Source organism: Anticarsia gemmatalis, chromosome 10 (assembly GCF_050436995.1).
Source record: "Anticarsia gemmatalis isolate Benzon Research Colony breed Stoneville strain chromosome 10, ilAntGemm2 primary, whole genome shotgun sequence".
Lineage (NCBI taxonomy): Eukaryota > Metazoa > Arthropoda > Insecta > Lepidoptera > Erebidae > Anticarsia > Anticarsia gemmatalis.
This window is the reverse complement of record NC_134754.1, coordinates 8,006,711-8,030,356: the sequence shown is the minus strand read 5'-3', so window position 1 is coordinate 8,030,356 and position 23,646 is coordinate 8,006,711. Positions and strand designations below refer to the sequence as shown.

Sequence of the window (23,646 nt, the reverse complement as noted above, 5' to 3'; positions counted from 1 at the left end):
GGATATTTTTTCGGAAAAGTGATTCTACCAAACATTCTGTACATATAACAACTGTTGACTATAAAAGGTTCTATTTTTACTTAATTTTAATGTTTACAAGGTTAATTTGTTACTTTTCACATGAAGAAGTTATGTTACTTTTCACATGAATATATAAATTTTCACTCAGAAACTATGTTATTCCTTAATTGTATATTTTGCTAGAACACTGTCAAACGCCTAAATACGATATATTATTATTATTTACTCAAACAAAAACGCCGCGAGCATGATACACACAGTAAATTCAAACGTCATCAGGCCTATCGTGTTAGCCCCCAAGCTACGGTATGGCTTAATTGGTCATCCGATAGAAATATATTGAATTTGATATCAATATCCAAATACTGCCATATGCAAATTGTCATTGTTTATATTAGGCTTTTAATACATAACTGTAGTTTTAGCAAAATTGTAACATTTTATTATAGACAGTAACTGTACTAAAATTAATTGAATATGTGAAAATAATATTGATGTCACTAGTTGGCATGAGCATTTAAATTATTAATTGTTTAGAAGTTAAATTGTGAATACATTGCTAACACAAACTATATTATATCATACAAACAGAGACTTTTAAGTGTACTTTCACTAGCTTTATAGGTTTTTATAAGAGCCGAACAATTTAGTCGTTCAAAAGCATAGATTACTTTCAAAATCCATAACAATAGAAAGCTTTGCACATCAACAGACTAAAATAAGATCTTTACGAGGTGTTTGTGGGATAAAAAAAGCGTTTTTTGTGATGAGACAAAGAAAACGTAAAAGTGGAACCCAGAAACAGTATAAGAACAATGTGTAAAAACACATTTCCATTCCTCAGTAGCTATTTTAGACGACGAAAAAAATATACCAAATATAATGATATCGAACATTCATTTCATGGTAATAACGACAACTATTTGGTCTAAATGAAAAACAAAAACCATTTGTGCATCTGATGAAACAATTATCAAATTGTAAAATTGCTATAGCACCCTTTTAGGTCTTCAACGACACGACTACAAGACTGAATATCTAAAACTTAATATTTTTTCATAATTGTATCTATTAATTTTTAATTTTAAAAGTCTCTTATCATTCTTGCACTCATAAACTTCGGTATAACATCTCAGTTCGTGATATTAGCCGTAGCTTCACGCATGCGCGGTGCTGGCACCGTTTCAGTACCACCAGTTTATTCTGAAACTCGCTTGAAGGCGGACAGGGCTGCATTAGCTCGAGAGCCGGCTAAAGACGAAACACGGCATAAAATTCGATGCATATTTTTTAAATAAAATGAAAAACAGTGTCATAAAACAATATAATAGTGTATCGGAAATTTTAATTAATTACCATATCAACTTTTCAAATAGTTTGAATATTGTTCCAAAGTGAGTTCTTGACAATAAGTGTGACTTACGTTATAAGTGTTCAAATATAATATGCGTTTGTGTTCTTAGTTTTAAAATGATGTAATGAGCCTTTGAAGTTTTAGCTGAAAATTGTGCGGTAAGTCGTAATTTTACGTCAATAATTTATTAGACTTTGGTGAAGTTTTTGACTTTAGTGAGTTTTAATTTTATGAAAGGTTTTATGTTTAAAGTACCCAACTAAGTACTAAAAGCATACACCAAAATGAGCGGATAAAGTAATGGTTGTTATAAAATAAATTAGTTCTTGTACAGCACTTAACATACTTTTATCGTCCAAGATATTTCAATATTAAAGTTGAGGACTTAGTTTTTAAGTTGTCGATAAAACTTTATTAATTTCATTTCTTGGTGACTGAGATTGTTGAATTTTTGATTTGCTTAGTAACCAGTGGAAGTTTTTAAATTGTCTCCGGGGACGCAGGAACGATATTTTAATTGAATAAGTTTCGTCGGTGTTTGACTTGAAATAAGCTTTTATTAACCCTGTTTTGAAGGTTATTGAGGAAGACGTCGCGTTTTTGCGTGTTTAGGCGATGAAGAAGTTTTAAGCAGACGTGGTTTCGTTTGAGTTTCAAAGAAATTGAAAATAAAATATTGACTTTCGACCGCTTTTACACGTGGACGTTTTATCAGCTATTTTCAATACAGTCTTTAGTCACGCCAGCTTTTTCGTTTAATACTATTGTATTATCGTTGGTATTTCGTTACGGTTAACGAATTTCAGTCCACTTTCTGACGGAGCGTTCATTATTTTTGACACCGTTTTTAATGATTTCCCATTTCAGTGGAATGAGTGTAAACTGAATTTCGGAAAATGATTAAAGCAGAACTGTGCTCTTTCCAAGTACAGTTCCAAAATACTTTAAAGAATTTAATAAGGTTTGAAAGAGCAATAATGTTAAGAAAAGAACGGACATTATGATAAAGATCTACAATAACTACAGTCTTCCAAAGAGTTTGGGCAAGTTGTAAAAATAAAGCATAATGTTGCTTTCGAGAGCTTCAAGTTTGAAGCCGTTACCGTCATTAGGCAGTTTCCAGTTGATAGCCGCTTTTGTTCTGTATTGTGTATCAGCTTTTTGGGCTATAGTCCAAAAGTAGAAAGTTATAGAGAATCGTTATAACGTCAAACTCTTTTGAAACACGGATTTGTCTGCTGAATTTTACAAATCGTTTTTTTGTGGCAAAAATATTGGCTCCTGTTTTGCACATTTATATACGTACATTGACATGATATTTTTTGGCGTTCTTTTCAGCTTACCCCTATTATTTTATGTAGGTATTTGTTGTATAATACCGTTATTTCAGAAGAGTTATTTCTATGAGTATGTATATCAACTTAATGTCGTTAAATTGATGTAAAATTTATATTCCACTCAATATAGTTTTTTATACATTGGCTTGAAAAATCATGTTTTAGTTTTAAGTTCATTTAAGTAAAGAACTGAATAATAATACTCGTCCGTACATTAGTCCGTATTAGTAGTAAACAGAATTAACAAAGACAAAAGGCATAAACAAAATAGAAATACCACATCTCGGAAAGTAGGTCTGTGAGATGGAATTAAAACGGCTTTGTTCCCGCGACTTCGCCCGCATGGCCTCGCGTGTTTAATCCCGCGTAAACTTCGTACAAATATATTTGGAGTTCGTCACACCGTAATCATCTGACTGCTGTTTGCTTCAACGTGAGTTCTTTTTTGTTCTATGTTATGAAAGAACTGAAAATGAAAAATCTCTTTATTTGTACACTGTGGAAAATGGTACACTTATTTCATACAAAAAATATTAAAATAGAGGAAGTAAAAAATGTGATTATTTTTTTTTGATAATTACCACAGTTTTTATAATTATAATAATGGCGCTTATTACTTGATTAGTTAAGAATTAGCTTTTATTTGATCAGGCTTAGTTTGAGATTGTGTTCAATAGATGGCGCTAGGCTTAACTTTTTGTGAATGTAGTCTTAAGACTCAAGCTATGAACACTAATTGGTACCTAGTATTATTTTACATAAAGAAACTAAGCAATTAGTTATCAACCTAGCCAGGTAAGTTAGTTCCTTTGATTCAAATCGCGTTTCATATTAATAAATCTCTTTATCTTCAAAAAAAAATATAGATCTCTGCCCTATGAAAAAAGTGTGATTTTATATATGTAAATACATTGAATGAAACACATACTGGCTATAATTCTTTACTCTTGCTGCCATAATATTATTATCTATTGACCGTGATTCCCCTCGCTGTCGCCAACGTTCATCTTTTGCCAAGTTTAATCGGCCTGATCGATTAGGCTCCATTCAATCGATCATGTGGCGTGTCTGGAGTAGTTGATAAGAGTTATTCTTTGACAAATATTGTTTACTAATGGATAGCTTAGATTTTGTAACAAGATATCGTGGAACCTATACTCCCCAGACTCATATAGAATTGTAGACAAGTGTTTGGGCGAAACATTATTTTAAATCGAAATGACTACCAGTTTCAGTGGAATTTGGCAATAATTTTTGATCGACATTTTAATTACCCACTGAAGTATGGAGATGCTTAGTTCAAAACCCGCAGTCACCCATCTATGGAATAACTAGCTTAACCCACTCTACCGTCATTTTTCTATCGTCTACCCATCGCTCAACCGGTGAGCTCAACTATGAGCGTCTCAAAAATTTGGCAGTGGGTAGATTATTTCTTAAAGTATAATATACGCTACTATATTCAAGTGTGCTGGAAGAGGTGGGTATCTTCAGTACCTCGATTCTGTACCACTATCGACTACCGACAACCGGCTAGCTATCGAAATTTTGACATTTAGAATGTACTGCCAAAATGTTTCCTACGACACCCGCCAGAGACTCTGATAGGATTTTCATACAAAATTACTCGATGACAGTTCGGTTGTCGGTAGTCGATAGTAGTAGAGAATCGAGGCACAGAAGACCTTATTTATGTTTTTAATAAGCCGTTGTTTGGTAATAAATTCTCGCAAACTTGATTTTATTTATTACATATAAATTTTTCATCTATATTCTAGGCTCGATTATTTACGAGTTTTAATAAATTTTAAGTGTTTCTCTTCAGCTGACGCTAAAGAAATATTGTTCTAATATAATTTGTTGTGAACTTTGTCGGCAGGTTATTTAGTATATTCTATTTAGAGCTTGAATTATTATACCTTCAATAATACAAGGTTTTGCTTGCGGCTCCTACCAAATATTCTTTTCAATAATATGACTTAATTGCGAAAATAGCTATAACTCTACAAAATTTCACTTAAGACGGTCTAGCAAATGACTCGTGAAGACAATAGAGAGACATGCAGAGTTTGGTCATCATTTAAGTAAAGATATGTATGATGAAATGGATTTTTGAGTACCAGATTAGTAGTAATTGTCCACAATCGAAAGTTTGATATTTAAAATGTGTAGTTTTTTCGATTCTACTAGACATGTTTATGAGATTTACATACAAAATTACTTAATAGCTAGCCGGTTGTTGTCAGTCGATAGCAGCAGAGAATCGCGCTACAGTACGTTTTAAAATATGAAACCAAAAACGTCTCGAATTTCAAGAACACAAAAGCTAATTATGCGTGATTTTTCATGAGTTTATTCTCATCCGTATATTGCTCATTTGACATTCAGACAAAAGAAAGTAAATGGTATGTCTTATGTTTTATTATCGTCGTTCTTGCTTGAGTTAAGTGTTCTATTTCTGCCTTGAATATAAATGTGTTGACATTACATGTTTTACATGCTCTTTGTGTGTTTCTGACAGATTTGTCAGTGTTGTATTGCACCGTTTTTCTGGAAGAGATTAATGTTACTGTTATTTTACTCGGTCTTAGTGTAAAGAAGCAACTGTATCGCGAGATGGTTAACTTTCACTACTACTGCGTACGAATAATTACCAAGAGAATGATTTTTTTTTTTTTTTTTTTTTTTTATCTAGCCTATTTCTGTGTCCCACTGCTGAGCAAAGGCCTCTCCCCTAGACTTCCAGTCCCCTCGGTCACTTGCTGCTTCCGGCCAATCTTCCAAGAACGCGTCTATGTCGTCCCGCCATCTCCGTTTGGGCCTTCCCCGTTGCCGCCGACCATCTTGTGGCACCCACTTCGTGGCTATATTAGCCCATCTCTCAGGGTGCATCCGGTGAACATGTCCGGCCCAATTCCACTTTAGCCTGGCGGTTTGTTTGCCCACATCGGTAATACGCGTTTTGGAGCGTATTGAAGAGTTCCGGACGCGATCCGTCCTCTTTACTCCAAGAATGCTACGCTCCATAGCTCTCTGGCAAACCTTCAATTTGGACTTCTGAATCTCAGTCAGGGACCATGTTTGGGCACCGTAGGTTAGGATGGGCAGTATACACATGTCGACGAGCTTCCGCTTTAGGGTGATTGGAAGGTTGCCCTTCATTAGATGCTTCATGGACCAGAAGCTCTTCCAGGCGTTCTCGATGCGTCTTTCAATCTCTTTGTTTTGCCGGTTGTTGAACGAGACTATCTGGCCCAAGTAGACATATTCGTCGACATAGTGTATGACATGCCCATCTATCTCGATCCTACGCGTCGTGCTATTGGTCATGACCTGAGTCTTTGTCCGATTCATATGAAGTCCAACTTGAAGGCTTGCTGTACTGAGATCTTGAAGCATCAGCTGGAGCTCTGATGCCGATGTTGAAAAAAGGACAATGTCGTCGGCAAACCGGAGATTTGTCAATCTTTTTTCGCCGACAACAATGCCCTTCGTCTGCCACGCAACCGCCAGGCTACGGAATACTTCCTCTAAGGTACTTGTAAATAATTTCGGGGACAGCGGGTCACCCTGTTTGACGCCTTTTTCTATTGGGAAGGATTGACCAGAAGACTGAATCTCTGCCGTGCTATTGTTGTATATATTTTTTATGATTCTGATATAAGTAGGATCTATGTTCTGATTTATGAGGGCTGTTTCTATTGCAGAATGTGTAATGCTATCAAACGCTTTCGAATAGTCTACAAATGCTAAATACAATGGTTTATGAAATTCACAGAACTTTTCAATAATCTGATTTAGGGTATGGAGGTGGTCAGTGGTGGAGAAGCCGGGACGGAACGCGGCTTGCTCGGGTGGCTGGTGTTGGTCTAATTCGCCATTTATGCGATTATCTATAATTTTCATAAAGGCTTTGTAAAGATGAGAACTCAGACTTATAGGTCGATAATTAGTTATTTCGCTTTTATCGCCTTTTTTATGTAGCAAAATGATGTTAGAGTGGCAAAATTTTGTTGGAACTTGAGAAGTCTGGAGAACGGAATTAAACAATTTTGTGATATGGAGTAGAAGTGTGGGTTTTCCAAATATTAGAGCTTCAGTGGTGATTCCATCAGGACCTGGACTTCTGTCAAATTTCATGCTCTGTAATACTTTGTTGACCTCTTCCCCAGTTATCGGAGCGGCATTGTTGGTTAATTGGGACTGAATGTTTTTAATCTTTGTAGGATCTGAATACAACGAGTGAAAGAATTTGGTGCTAATATTAACGATTTGCTCTCGGTTGCTTTGCTTCTTACCTGTATCGTCTTTTAGACAGGTAATCCAAGATTTTCCTTTGTTGATTCCTTGTCTTGCTACTCGTAATGACCGGTTTCTTATAAGGGCTGATTGAACAAGGTTGGTGTTATAATTTCGAATGTCACTTCTAATGCTACGTTTTACTAATTTATCTATGCATCGATACTCTAATGAACCAAACTTTAGGGCTATTCTTTTATCAATTAACATTTTTGTTTGTGTTGACAGTTTGCTACGGTTGTTCTGTTTTTGTGGAAGTTTTCTACATGCTTGTGTAATGCTATTTATTAAGTTACTGTATTGTATCTCTACATCCTCGACGTCCGTGTTTAAAAGTGAAAATTGGTTTTGAAGTTCTAAGTTATACTCATCAAAATAAGAAGCAAATATGGCGTTATCTATTTTATGAAACTGCTTTTTGAAGCGTGTTTTTCGGAGAATTTTAAAATCAAATTTTAGTTTTGCTCTTACGGGTCTATGATCGGAGCTAAATTTAATTTGATTAATAATGCCTATGTCGTTAATTATTGCGTTATCTTTAGTGAGGACAAAATCAATTTCATTGGTGGTGTTAGTGTCTGGTGATATCCAGGTCCAGCGCCTCTGATTTGGTTTTGGGAAGTAACTATTACAGACCTTTAGGCTTTGACCAAACGCAAACTGGAGTAGGCGAGTTCCACGTGAATTGCGGTTTCCCAATCCGTATGGTCCTAAAACGCTATCGTTGTCCAGTTCTTGCCTAGTACCTAACTTTGCGTTAAAATCACCAAGAACAATGTTATAAGTGCCCCGATGTCCATCGCATGCCCTGTTCAGAAGGTCGTAAAAGTCTTCCACCTCATCATCAGTGTGGGAAGAAGTTGGTGCATAAACTTGGATCATTGTAATAGTGTGTTTTGGAGAAATTCGGAATTCTAAAACAGCAATTCTTTCAGAGTAACTACAAAATTCAATTATGTTATCCTTCCACTTTTTTGCGACAAGAAAGCCAACTCCATATTGCCCACTGGTGGTACCAAAATGATAGAATATGTTGTCTTCTCTCTCAATAGTGTTTTCGCCCTCTCTTCTCACTTCAGCAAGTCCTATAATATCCCACTTTATGTCTTTGAGAGCATTCTCTAGTTCCAAGAGTCTTTCATCTTTGAGCAGAGTTCTTACGTTATACGTCAAAATATTAAGTTTATCGGAGTCCATAGTTCGCGCTTGGTTTGGTTGACGGGGGGCAGAGAATGATATACCTACCAATTTTAGACTAAAATATCTTAATCACAGCCCAAACAACGTCTTACATAATAATATCTTCAGCCGAATATATTACGTTGGTCACATATTTAAAAAATATTAAATGCTTCGTATCGAAGATCTCTGACAAATCTTCTGGCGAATTTGTCAAGCCAGATATTAATTAATATTTTCTGGATTCATACTGTACAAATGATGATAAAACTTAGATTAAACATTTCATTATAAGTTAGTTAGTTGCATTGCACAAACAAAATAAGTCTCAAATATCAAACTTGTGTAATTTTCCTAATGGGAAAGAGCATCTGTGATGCAAGTTGCATATTACACTTTAATGCACACTAAACTTATTACTTAGTCTTCACCTGAAGAGCAGCTTACATATTAATGTCGCAGTCAGGCTTAAACTCCGCGACATTCAGTCTACGGTCACTTACAAATGTAGCCTTCAGTTTCCAAGCCATTCTAATTACTAACTGTAGGAGCTTCAACTTTAGCGGTCGACTTACTACCAACGTTCATAAACCCTCTTGTTTATTAGCAGGCATTATTTATATTTATGACTTCATGCTCGTTTTCCTCAATTAGAGAAGCTAAGTTGAAGAGACGTTGTTATTAATTGTGTTGGCACCAGTCGAAGCTTCATAGGCTGTGAGCAGATTGGTTTGGGCACTGCTGTAATATTTTTTCTTTTATGCATCTTCGGGCTTGTCAAGTCTCGACATTGATTATATTATTAATCATTATGAACAGTGTCAATTGAACTTAATGGTTTTTATTGACAAGACAGGGTAAAAATTGTTTTAGGCTTTCGAAAAGGCTTTGATTTTTGGACGTTGATCATATTTTTTATATTAAGTGGTTTCTAATTTAATATTTCAAAAGGAAATTTATTTTTGTATTCAAGTTATTTGAAGGCCTTTCATTAGATTGGAACTGATTAGATCGGCTTAAACAAATACATTATATTGAATTAAGATTTAATTATATTGCTTTAATTAATTCGATACTTTAGCTAAAATTAGAACTTAAATTAAACTGGTAAAGTTTTTTTGTACGCCAATGGAACCGTGAAGTTTAATTAATATCTACGCGTTTTGTTATCCACTCACGTCGAAAATGTAATCGGATTCCAATTGCGTTCAGTTCTGATATAGTTAATTAATGGTTATGTCTCCTTGTTTATTTGTTCCTATAAAGGTTTTCCTTTTAAAGCTTTAAGAGGTGTTTATTGGAGTGTAGCTGTAAAATATTGGTGAATACCAGGCTTCTAGGTAGTTTTTGAATAGTTTAAATAAAACAATAAGGCAGATATTACGAGAAATTCTTTAGTTGCTTTTTTAAATAAATAAGTTAAACTGATAATAGAAATGATTTAGTCATTAAAAATCTGATTGATGTATGTGTCCTACAACAATACTTGAACTTTTACCAGATATTTTCGTCCGCATGTAAGTATTGTAAGTCTTTTCATTTGTCAACTGACTGACTTGTTACGTTCAAGATTTGACATCTAATTCCATGACATGTCACAGTGATCGACCCTTCTACCAAAACAAAAGAGTTCAAGAAAATAATTCATTTCTTTCTTCGACTACGAATGTATTTTTGTCAACATACTGTGTAGTACCGAAACTGATGTAGGCATTGTTTGTAGAAAGTCACTTATAAAAAGGTCAGTGCGTAGGCTTAAATAGATATAATAGGTTGATGACATGCCCACTGGTCTGTCAAACGATTTCCTGAGGACAAAATTAATGGGGGAAATTCTGGACGCGTTGCTTTGGTGTCGACCACGCAAAAACTTTTCCCTCGTTTACGTTGTTTTTGCTTGGTGTCCCACACAGACGATAATCGCCCGGACTAATGTACATTTCGTTCTCGCCTATAAGCAGAACCGCGTTAAATAAATTGTACCGTTTTTATTTTATCGTTGGGAGTCTGATCTGGTAATAACAAGGGCCAAAATATGTGTGGCTTCGTATGTTGTTTTGTATTTCACTTTGCTATTCACTTATAGCCGTACTTTATATAAAATGTTTGACTTAAATTTCTTCATATACACGTTACAAATGCGTTTGTCGGATGTTAACTCATAAATCTACATTGTTTTGTTTCGAAATAAAACGGAATTTTAAAAGTTGGTAGAAGGTAAAAGTAAATGTTATTTTATCAAACAATAAAAGTTACTGTTGCGTGTTAGATTCGCAAAGAAAATGTTAGTTTAACTACTACGTATTTCATTTTATGCATCGTAAGTTTCTCATAGAGTACTCATTGTTTAAACAACGAGTGTATAACGGTTATATATTTATTTTAAAATGTTACCTAAAGTTTTTATCGTACGTTTAGTGGTCCACCAGTTACTGTCAAAGTTGTTCAAACGTCCCAAACGCCTATGAAATGGCTTAAAGACTGACATTTTAATTAATACTATTAATCGGACGCCTATCTATGAAATGAACGCGTTAAGAGTTGCATTACCCACAGATCCTACACTGTATACATATGTATGTGGGTAAGGTACAAGCTTAGCTTAGTGAATACTAACTTTGCAATAACCATCCAGCATAACCGTTGTTTGCATATTTGTCAAAGGCCCCAATTCATGTTTATTCTCAGAGATGCATATAAAAACCATTGAATGACAGAATCAAAATATTAGTATTTTATCTATCTCATAAAGGTGATGGAGCTACAAAAATGTCACTACGTAATCATTATTCCGTGACACGTCCACTACTTAGGAATTGGGTTAACAGAGTCGAGTATGTGATAAGCTTTTAGCATGTTTTACACTTTTGCGATTGATGTTTGAAATTTCTTTGATCGTGATGCTCTTTGACTGAAACGTAGTGACGAATTCCAGATTTATATTCGGGTCTTTTTCAACGTAGTGGACCTGAAGAATTTAAAAGTCGTTAATGTAAGGTTATTAGCAGAGTACTCATTACGTAGTACATGTTACTATAAATATTTTGCATTATATTATATGACATGTTTTAGTACGAGATCACTCGCGTGGCCTAAGTTTCATCGTCTGTTTGAGCTGGTAATGGGTTAATATGTATTTGTAAACTGAAAACTCTTACCCCCGGTTTCTGAGTACATTTAACGGTAGTTTATCTATTCAATAGCTTTATTTTTCTGTACGAGTTTTGACACTATTGAATAGATAAACTACCGCTAAATGTGCCTCAGAAACCGGGGGTTAGAGAGACTCCTAGAGTTTACGATTTAGGAAACGATAATTTACGATTTAGGATTTATGAGCGATGATGTTGCGATTAAAAAAAATGGTAGTAGTCCGTTTGATTTTATAATACGAATGTTCAGCGTCCATGCATTTCAATTATGTAACCCAAATCCACTGTTAACGAGTTTGTGCGTATAACTAACTAGATTTGTACCACACAGAAATATATTCAAAACAAAAAACTCGCAATAACTTATTTAATGTTATCCCGACAATTTTGTTTCTGAAAACTTTATGACCCACCGTCGAAATAAACTACTCGTGACCAAAACTTTCATATTAATAAGCCTTTTTGCTTCGAACCCAAACAGAACGAAAGTTTTTTTATAGTTAGGGTCACTTCGCAATTTGTATTAAATATACGCTTTGAAGACTGTTGTAATATTAAATAGATCCTGCAGAATTATTAATGAGAATAAATTTACGCAAAACAGGGATTCTGTTCCGGTAAAATGGAGTTTATGTAAACAAACAAATATTGTTATATAAGTTTGTGAGAATAGGTAAATAATTGAACAATAGCAGGTTGTTTATGGTTCTTGAATTTGTATTTGATTTACGTACCTTATTTACAGTACTTCTTTTTCCTTCATTAACAAGATATTGTAAAAATAACTTATGAATTTTACCTTGCTTACTTACTTTATTATTTCCTACTTGAGCTAAAGGGCCCAAGATAATACAATATCTACAAAAAAAAAGAACTATATAATCCAATCTTGACTACATAACGAGTACAATTTTACTACAAGGATTTTATTTACAATGGAGCTAATATAATACTGGTCGAATATTTCTTCAAATAACATATTTCTTTGTGCATATGGCTCATTCAACCAGCTACATACTCAGCACTGAACCTTCAGCATAGTACACTAGCAATTCCTTTTATAACCACTCCACAATGGGTCACAAAAATAATATAATGGCTAACGTTACACCATATTTAGAGGTGAAAATTACAAAAGCAACACAAAACTCGCCACATTATGTTTTTATCACTCAACATTTCCCCTAAACTCATTTATTTCTCCCCTGTTCAGTATAACGACGACCATCTTCTTTACTTCCTTCCCATTGACGTAGCGACAGTGAAAAATACACACCTTGTCGACACCTCGTGTTTTAGTTCGACGGAAAACATTATGGTAATGTACTAAATTGTTTGAGGTTAAAATGTTACCGCTTTTTCTGAGGTAACTTGGTGAACTTGAGAAAAATATGCTTATCTGATTTGTAGATTTCTAGGAAGCGTTTGTTTTGAAATCTCGCTCTAGTTAGGTGGTCACTTGATTGTTGCTGAATAAATGTGTGTGATTTTTCCACGTACTATTGTTTTTTCATCCACATGATGTTATGCTTGATTACTGACTATGCCACGATAATTTTATGTGAAAGTTTTTTTTTCGTCCGACAAAAATTAATGTAATCTTTGGCACAATTCGCTTGAAAATCCTTACAGCTTATTTTAGGAAGTTAGCAACAACGATCAAAATATATTTCAATTTTACATTTTATCATTCTTAAATGTCAAGCATTTATAATAATAATTTATTTTATCTGTTGCTATCTTGAAATCTTAAAAATCTTATTTCAGATTTGTAACAAGGGACCGTTTCTTAAATTATCATAAAAGAAAGAAAAACAGATAAGCCGTGGGCTGTAAATGGAAAGTGTTGAATAGGGTCTGGGGACAAATAAAATATAATTGCCGAAAGGGATAGCCTTTTTCCGTTTGTGGTCGAGTCGTGTTAAGTCTTACTCGAGTTGTCGATTACACTTTGTATGTAGAATTGTAATGAGCTTGGACCCTATTGCGCTATTTTTTGTTTAGTACTCCTACCACACGTTTTATGTCGTGTTCAATCCTTTGTGACTTGTCTGGTATTGAAATTCTATTTCTAGATTTGACTGTTTTTTAATTGGCGATCTGATTTATTGATCTCATATAATTGGATTCTAATAATAGTTCTGGGCCGATATAAAATTTTCTAGACTATACTATTTTGCTTTTTAATTACATGTTCCCTTTACTTTACTTGTATGTAGGTGGATCGTGGTAAGATTTGTTTTTATTTCACATATCCTTAAAGTTTGTTATTGCTCCGGGTTGTGTGATGTTGTATCGTGTTCTTAGAATTTAGAACACCCGTAAGCCGCCGATTTGTTCAGATGACTGTGTTCTGTTTGATAAAGCTACTTTTTTTATTGAAAATACCCAGAACTATCAACTATAATCTAGATAAATCGTGAAAGCCAAAGCTTTCTACTAAGTGGTCGTACTGTAGTCACAATAGCTTTGGAAATAAATAACGTGCTAAATTTGAAATCGGTGCCAGATATTATAATTATTATTTTGATTAACCGATATTTTCAACTAGTTGACCTACATTACATAGATGATTTATTTATTCCCTTCCCTTCTCGTTGATCGTTTGTTGTGGGATCGAAATCTATTTACGGGTGCGGCTATTGTTCAGGAACAAGGTAACGGGTTGTACGTTCTGATTCAATGATTCAAATAACACGTTCTCCTTAATTTATTGGGGCTCAAAGAAATCCTTTGTGGTTGAATTTGTTTGTAGTTCTTACTAGCGGTCCGCGTCGGTTTCGCCTATTTTAGCTATAATAAATTTACACATAGATAGATACATTTTATTTAAATATGTCTACCTGATATAGTGTACCACTCAAATAATGGATGATTTGCTTTAAACACGTTCAGTGCTTTCGGGTATAACACCGTACATATGTTTATTCTTCCCCCACAGGCCACCCTGTCTTTGTCAGGCATGAACATGTTCCTAATCATTAATTGTGTGTATAGGTTATGATCATTTCTATTATAATCGTTATAGACTTAGGCCTTCTCAAAATAGATTTCAAAATCAAGATTAAATCAAATGAAAGCTTAAATTAATTTGGTGGTTTGACATCCATTGATCTCTAGTTTTAGTAGTGATTTACAGACTGGCTATTAATTACATTCAAAACGAATATTTAATTAATTGGCACAATCATAAAGCAAGTCTATTTTCATTGAGAACAATTGATGAGGGATTGATTTACTATCAAATATTTCACATGATTTAATAATCAAATTTTGGAACAATACTTTAACATAACCACTGTGGAAACGTACTTTGTTATACACTAATTTACTTTGAATGAAAGGTATATGTAAGTACATAAGTAGAAATTATATTTTCAATGTTAAGATAAGATGTAAATAATTAGTTAATTCTATGATGAATTTTATTGTCATTCTGAACAATAATTTATCGATTCTCGATGACGTGTACCGGAAAACTTTTTTTACTTTTGAGGGTACTCAAAATCTGGGTTTTAGTTTAGGAATAGCTATAAAAATAATGATATAAATAGAACAGTGTCAATCAAATAGATGTATTACTTTATTGATGAGATTACATCAATTTTCTAATTAAAACTTAATGAGTTTATTTTAACAACATTTTGGCAAAACAGTTTATTTTGTCATGATTAATTTACCTCATAATTTTCGCGATTATGTTCAAAATATGATAAAATCGTCTGCAAATGGCATTATAATTACACTATCAATTAATATCAGTCGGTACAAAACTAAACAAATTACTTGTCGACTAGAGAATTAATTAAAAAGCGCTTTAAAGTGATTAGTGTAATTGAGAACCTTTGCTTTGAACTAGATTTAATTATTTTTTAACAGTGGCCATTAAAAAGACAGTAATCGCTCGGGATCTGGCCTAATGTATCCGAACGATTTATCTTTTGTGTAATTTTCACGCTGGCCTGGCAATGATTGAAGTGGAAACACTTTGAAAGTCCAAAGGAGGCTGCGAGCAGTGAAGGATTGAGGACTAAATGGAGCGATTTAATACAAACGAATCTAAAATTTTGCCTACTTAACTTGTATAGTCTTTATACCAATTCATTACGGATATTGAATGTAACCTTTGGACGCATGCGTCACGATGCGGGTTGTCGCTTTCAATTCGTGTTCTAAATTCGAATTTTCAATCGCTGTCGAACTTTGACCTCTGTCGTCCTTTGTCAAAGGCTTTCAAGTGGCGTTTGAAACTTGGCAGTCTCCAACCTATACAGTTTTTCTGCCAAATTTTAAGATAATATCTCGTACACGAGAATGAAATCACATTTGTATGTAAGTAGGTACATATTTACGTGGACCCTTACCATTGAAATTTTAAAACGGGCCTAGTGTAGTAAATTCATAGTGTACAAACTCGCTAACGTTTTCGTGAAGTGACAAAAGTTCGCACGAATTATTCACGTCGACACTTAGTGAGTTATTTATGGGTCGCCTTTGTTCAAACTTGGGACATGAATACGTGATAATACTTCCTTACGGAAGTTAATCCTCTACATATTTAGTTATATAATAGTAGATAGATGTTTGGGACCGTCTTTGAACGATTTACATAATAATATAACTTGGACAAAAGATACCTGACAGTCAGAAGAGCGGGGAGGGCTGATAAGATTACCACATTGTTTGGCGAGTGGAGTGCATGGAAGTGGCTACATTTTAAGCAGTGGCTTATCGTTTTATTTCATTGTGAAAAAATATATTAAATTTTTAACAATTCAGGACATTTCAGTATTAATATTTAGTCTAAATGTTTCGTGTTTTTTTTTTACATAAAATGTACTTTTACAGTCAATAGATTTTATAAACAGCCAGTTTGACTTACCCATGAAGTGATTAGATAGTTGATTGCTAAAGTCCGAGGATTTTTATACTGCTGGCATAATTTCTTGATAGTTTGATTTAGAGATTTTGAACTCGCAACTGACTATCTCCAATCCAAAGTAATGTATTCTCGATTTCTCTCAATGTATCTCGCTGTATTAATATTACATGTTATAATCTAAATGATATAATATTTGATGGTTATGTGTGTTAAAGGTTTTTCAACGCCTATCATCGACTCAACACTAAAATAATCTACTGCAATATTTAATTACAAGAGGCGATAACAAATGACTTAAATTAAAACCACTAAATTTAAGTTTGACTTTAAATTACTACTGAGATAGTAGTTTTAATAAATTACTTTTGGCTAGCAAAACAGAATTAATTATTCAGTTGAAATTGATGCCAATAAGTAAACGATGTAAGGCGATTAAAATTTGTGAGCCTGTAATTGTATTAGTTCTTTTTTTCAATTAATGTTATCCAAGCATAAAGTATACCTAATTGTCTTTTTGTGAAGGCCTTTGCAAAGTTAAAAAGCTTTTTTAACTTAGCAATCTGCAGACCATAAAAACATTTTATTCCTCTTTGTCTGAAACTTATATATATTACTCCTGTCTTGGCCAATGGCGATATGGCCAGACATGCCGCCATTAATGATTCGAAAAATTGAGTCCATGAAATTACAGTTTTTTGTCATACATATCAACCAATATAATATAATATAATTCTTCTGTAAGTGTGTATGTCACTGAACTTCTCTTAAACGACTGGATCGATTTTGATGAAATTGTTTGTGTGTGTTCAAGGGGATCTGAGAATGGTTAAGATTCACAATTTTGTCCGCTGGACAATGGTTTATAAATTATTTTTAATTTATTAGTAATATAACAAAGGGAAGGTGTGCAAATGTATTGTGGAATACACCAAACACGTTAGAGGCAATGGAAGCAAAACGCCGCGTTAAATGTCGTCCAATTTTAAAATTTACAACTATTTCTACCAAGAACTTTAAAACTTTTTACAACTTTTATTGGCCATTTAGACCGCCTGAATGAATTTAGACCCGTGAATACTTTAAATTTAGAACGGGTTGCGAATGGCAGTGATTTTTCATGCACTGAAATTTTTACAGCTTCAGGATACGAGTTTCCACAATAAAAAGGATTTACTTCTGGCGCATAGTTTATGCCGTGACTTCTATAAATCAATAGAGGTAGTCTGAAAAAAATGGTGAGAAATTTGTAGTTTTTGCCGTCATTGAAGTTTATATTCGTTAGATACGTCACGAATTCAAGGCTTAGTAATATTAACTAGCAATTAAGCTCTATAAATTCTTCCCGATCGGCTAAATGTCTAGCTTAAATTCGTTCTCAAATTATACTCAGATTAGACTTTAAGCCTTTTGATAGTTGTAGGCGATCCTTTTTGAAATGTTATTGAAGCCAATGTTCCATGACTTTTGTAATAGTAGTTTAGCAAGCCCACTCACAATTTGGTTAAATTAATATAGGTATGCAAAATACTTTCCCACAAATTCGCACCGAAATTCATTTGAATGACGAAAATTACCGTTTGATTGACATCTTTTGCACCCTGTTACTGCATTTTATGCTTTATAATTGATTAAAGCAAAGCGAAGATTAACTTAAGGGGTTAAAAAAATAAACTATTTTGAATGCAAGAAAGTAATAATGCCATCAAAAACATTCTGTAAAAACCTCAAGTCTCGCCGTAAAAAGTTGTGAGATCTATAATACCAAGTCGATTAATCTATTTAGTCTCTACTTAAAGGACCTTCTGTCTTAAGTTATTACGTATGTTATTATCATGCCAATTATAAAAAAAATACCTCTAAAACAAATAGACCGACCTGGCCATCGCATGATTTGATTATTAGTATGTCACACACTGCACAGCACGACGAGAACTTAATGCTCCTGAAATGTTAATGGCGGATTTGTGTTTTCTTGCGATGACCAAGTCGATCTATTTGTTTTAAAGGTATTTTTTTTATAATTGGCATGATAATAACATACGTAATAACTTAAGACAGAAGGTCCTTTAAGTAGAGACTAAATAGATTAATCGACTTGGTATTATAGATCTCACAACTTTTTACGGCGAGACTTGAGGTTTTTACAGAATGTTTTTGATGGCATCTCACTTCTTTTTGTAGAGCGAACATAAGTCCAATTTGTATGGAAAGACGTTTTTTTTTCATAATTCAACATATTTTCCTATGGAAATGTTGTTCAGTATCATGGGCTAAACACCCTTACCCACCCTATACCCGTTCCCGTTATGCCTCATATAGTAGGTACCTATTTAAACCTATTTATTTTATTTTCTACAGTAATAATAATTCATTAACTGCAAATGTAACCTTGTAATCTTATACATTTATATGGGATTACAAAGTTATTGTAGTAGTTGGTGTATTTAGAAAACTGGACCGAAATTAGAAAATATTGAATTTTTCCCATAATTAAGACACTAAACCCTATTTGTATTCTAAATTTTAAGCTTCTAAGTCTGCTAGAAGTACCTTAGACTTTTGATGATCGGTGAGTCAGTGAGTCAGTGAGTCAGTGAATCAGTGAGTGACAAAATTCAAAATTTTAACAAGTTGTCATTCTTAAACTACTGGTTCAAATTGACTGAAATTTTAAATATACCGTGTTTATACAATGACTGATTAGTTGCTGAAAATCCAGGCTTCTTGTTTTATGCACAACGAAATTATAGGGGTGTCAAAAATAGCCCGAATTGCTTCGAGAAAAGGATGTTACGGCCGTGCCGCTTTTTTTTTGCTCGACTTGCGGGGGCACTTCCGTGCCCCCAGATACTAGATGATTCCTACACCTAATATTCAATGTATCGTTTTATACCACTAACCCCCGGTTTCTGAGGTACATTTAACAGCAGTTTATCTATTCAATAGCGTTAAAACTCATACAAAAAACCGCTATTGAATAGAATAAACTGTACTCAGAAACCGGGGGTAAGTGTAACGAGTATTATAAGTAGTAAAAAGAAGACAAAGAAAGTAAGTTCTCACTCTCGCTGAGTGTCGAGTGTTTGTGCACTAGTAAAGCAACAAACTCAAAAGAAAAAAGTTTACTAACAAAACTTACGCAGTGATCCAGCCACGTCTTCGTTAAACACTCTTAAAAAGATTAAGAAACTTTGAGCCGGATCTTGGCTGAAGTGTCTTTCTTACTGGCAATCAGTAGCCGTTAGAGAAAATTATTTTCTGATAATGTTATTTTCAGTCATCAGTATCACTATATATTATCAAATAGATCAAAAATTACTAAAGGGATTTTCATGCGGGTTTTACAAATAGATACAGTGGTTTTCGAGGAAGGTCTTAGTGTATAAGTTATTAAGGTTATCCCGTTGCAACTCGAGGAAAATGGGTCTGCTAGTAAAATACATTTCCCTAACAAAAATTATTGCGTCTAATTCAAAAAGTCCTGATGTTAAGCCAGATTTTCATGTACGTTTTTGAATAATATTCTGTGTTTACCTCCATTACAACTTGTGCCGTACGTCGCATAATGTAACCTCTATTACAATGACAAAGTGCCAAAGAGGCCACCAGCGTTTGACAGATGGCCGAATCCACCCACGAAGTGTACCGAAGGAAGATCTTATCTAACTCGTAAAACTGTCGTCACTTATAGAATTTCCTCCTAAAGGCTTGCGCATATTAGAAAGACGACGCAACGTATCGCGTCGTAAAAATTCTAATACGTCACTTCCGTAAATTCTGTATGAAGTGACAACGATCTTTATATTATTTTGCAGCGCAGCGCACTGGCGAATCGCTTACCAAGCGTCTTTTTAACGACTTCACTCCACTATGACACGTTTATTGCTATTTGTAGCGGTCCCGCTAGAGCAATATGTACGAGCCTTAAGAACGAATGATCGTATTTCGAAGGAAACGCATTTGTCTTGCTAAGTCAGCAGACAGGCAGTTTCAAAAATGTGTTGGACGAAAATTTGTTTTGTTCAAATTTTGCCAATTTGAATTTATAACGAGATACGTGGGCTGGTCACGATTTCTTAAAGGAAAAACAAATGCTGAGAGACACGTTTTGTTGATTTTACTTCGTGACGTCGTTCCCTCTCTTTAAAATGCTTATTACGTTTTATTATAGATTTTTTACTGAAATGATTGAGGCGTTCACAAGCGTACCGTTTGTGAACGCCTCACTTCTTGGAATATTTTAAATTAAACTTTACTTTAAAAGTAAAAAATGATACTAGAAGATGTACAAATATAATTCTAATACTGAAAAAGAAGTTTAAAAGGAAAAAAAATCTATCCAAGTTAAGACCTGTTTTTCTAGCAGCTGTGTGCATTATTATTGTAACTTTATTAACGTAAAGCTTAGAAATTTACTATGTTATGCTTGGAAATATTTTGAAAATGCACATTGTCGAAGTCCTGTATCGAACCTAACAACAAATAATAAATTATATTATTACTTACTTAGTAGCGAAAAGCAAACTCATTAATTCGATATGTATCAAGTCATAGTTTAGCTATCTTAATAGAAATAGTTTTATCTGATGCCTAGTTGCAGTGTCACTGATAACACCGGCTTTAGAGTTAAAGAGGTCAGACAATGACAATGTACTGAAAATGTCAAGTTATTGGTATAGTTCGCAACGATTGAGGTCAGACCACAAACGTTGTGTAAATTGTACGCAGTAGACGCAGCAGGTGGCATTAAGCGATACAATCTATTTCAATGAAATATGTTTGTTCTGCAACTTTGAGAACATTTCTTTAGTAGTATTATTTCACTTATTCTTTCTACCATTTGCTTGAGAAGCTATGACGTAGTTAAAGTATCTGTTAATATTATTATATGATATTGAAAATGTCTCTCAAGAGCCTTTTAAATAGTTACTTCAATCAAAGCATTTTTGGGATACGGAAAAGATTATTTAAAAAGCTAATTAAAACAGCGACAAGGATTCGGGATATTATTATAACGTTACCAAGGAAGAAGCATTTATTTACGTAGACGTGTATCCATAAATTTTGCAATTTATAATTTTAAGAGAAAGGACGAAACAATATATCAAGTTCTTCCCGTTTTCTACATGAAAGGTTTATTTAATTAATAATGATTTACACGTGTACACGTTAAACACATAAGAATATACTTTGGGTATGTTTATGTAGATGTATTATGTAAAACTCAGCCACCAACCACCGTAAGTGGATTAATGACGTTAACGAAGCGATGCGGCTTTACATACATACCTAAATAATATAAGTTATAAGCAAAATGTAAAACACGTGACGGTGATTATGGTATTATAATTTAAAAAAGGAAATTGAAAACCGTTTGCCAAGCGTTTCCTCACGTTAATTGAAACCAGATTTTTTGGCGTTATCGCTATGCTTACTTAAGTAAAAGACGGATTAGAAGTATTCCTTTTAGTTAGCTTCGATTAGGATTTGTTTTGGTTTCATAGTATTGGGAAACGACTAAATTATCCATTTTCCGATCTATCATTAGGTAAAGTCACAGGCAGATTGAAAAACAATTAAAAATATTTATAGGTCAAAGTTCTGACGATTAAGAATCCAGAAACAATCCTCTTCACGATTCGCACTGAGTTAAGAAATACCGACCTGTCTTTGACCTAGCTGTCAACTGCAAGCTTCTTCGAGTGTGAATCGAGGCGTTTTGTAATCAAACCATCCGTCAATACAACTATCGCTAGAATAATCAAACACTTGAAATATTTAGAGAGAACCTTAGATAGAACAGCAAAAACTATAGCTGTGCCAAAAATAAGAAACTAATTGGTAGCAATATAATACTTAATACTATGTACTTGCTTGTATTTGTTTGTAAGTCTAAAACAGAGTATGTTCCGAAAAATAGTTAGTTTTTTTAGCATTTCAATGAACTATTTTATTCTTGCCTATATCGCCCGCTGCTTGGCAATGACATCTCCGAGCGCGTTCCACTGTAACTTGTATAAAATCCTAAAATACGATTTAAAATTGATGACCACTTGACTACCACCCATACAATTTTAAAAGAATTCAAATATTTTGACAACCCATGTAGTCCTCGGTATAAGTTATGCAAACGCAAGCTGGTGTTTTGCAGCACATGTCCTTGTAGCCATAGATTTCCATACAAATGCAAGTCTCAGCAAAAGCTCGCTTCTATTCAGGCGCTCGCACAGCATGTCCTTTGAAATGCGTGCAAAGAGCTTAGTGTGTACGTCGCACATATTATAAAAGCCAAGTCTATTTTGAGCTCTATGATGTTGTGATTAAGTTCTTTATTGGTTGATTAGTGAAATATGCTCGAGTATTGTGCTGCTAAATGCGTGCTGACTCTACAGCAGAATGTTGCGGGCACAATAGTTGGGACTTATTATAATCCTTTGTTGGAGTTTTTGTTTGCTTAAGAACTTATTTTAAAGTTGTTATTTATATATTGTTGGACTTAATATATAAATGATAACTTTAAAACATCTTCATACAACAAAGTGTAACTGGTAATATGTAAGTATATTAAACTCTACTATATTTTACACACGAGATATTGTTGTTGTAACATTTCTAGCCCGTCGTCACAAAATTATAACCGTAAAGTTATGTTTACAATAGATTATAATAATCTTTCTGTCCCCCTAAGCAGTACGAAAGTTGTTTAATCCGCTAAAGAAGTTTCAAAACAGTTTGGACAGAATTGTTCCATTGTGCCCTCTGTTAGCCGATAATGGAATTAGGTCCTAATCTATCGGAGACTAACGGCCAGTAAATGAGACTTTCCTTTGAAAACTTTTGTTTCTAATAGAAATAGACAAACTGACACTTTATAATATTAGCTGAGAATTAACTTTAACTTTGCGACCCATTATGTAGTTGACGTTGCCAAGTTCTGGTCAAGAACTGTTTAGGCAACATGTGGTAAGATGATAGAAGCAGAAGAAAAAGCTGAGAATTTGTATTTATTTCATCGGGAATACATGTTTACCGCAACACGTAATATCAAGACTTATTTATTTTACCAAAAATAATTAATATTCTCATTGCGTTTTTGGTATCGAAAAAGCGAATTGATTCTATACATTCGTCACAGAACATATTCAATATTTCGCTTCGTCGAATTCTATATAAGATGCATATTTATACTACTAATAATAGAATACGTAATAGAATTAATAAATCTCTATAATCTAAAGGCATGGCGCAGTGAGAATACAGAGTGATCCGTCGTCAGACTGTCTGGGTGATTTCTATTTACATATTGTGACCTCTTCATGCTTCGAAGAGCACACATATTGCGCATATTATTCTCTTGTCTTGTGTATCTGTTTATTCATTCTGTATGACATGGTTAATATCTGCATGTAAATGAATTGGACT

The 23,646-nt window shown here is 33.9% G+C and overlaps 1 protein-coding gene across 1 annotated transcript in view; it reads left to right on the top strand.

Moving 5' to 3' along the window:
* Window positions 1–1,186: 1,186 nt before the first annotated feature.
* LOC142976107 (alkaline phosphatase-like) overlaps window positions 1,187–23,646 on the top strand; it is a 112,194-nt gene continuing 89,734 nt past the window's right edge. Inside the window, exon 1 of the mRNA XM_076119340.1 lies at window positions 1,187–1,533. The gene's annotated coding sequence lies outside the window, so the exon portion shown is untranslated. The remainder of the gene's footprint in view (window positions 1,534–23,646) is intronic.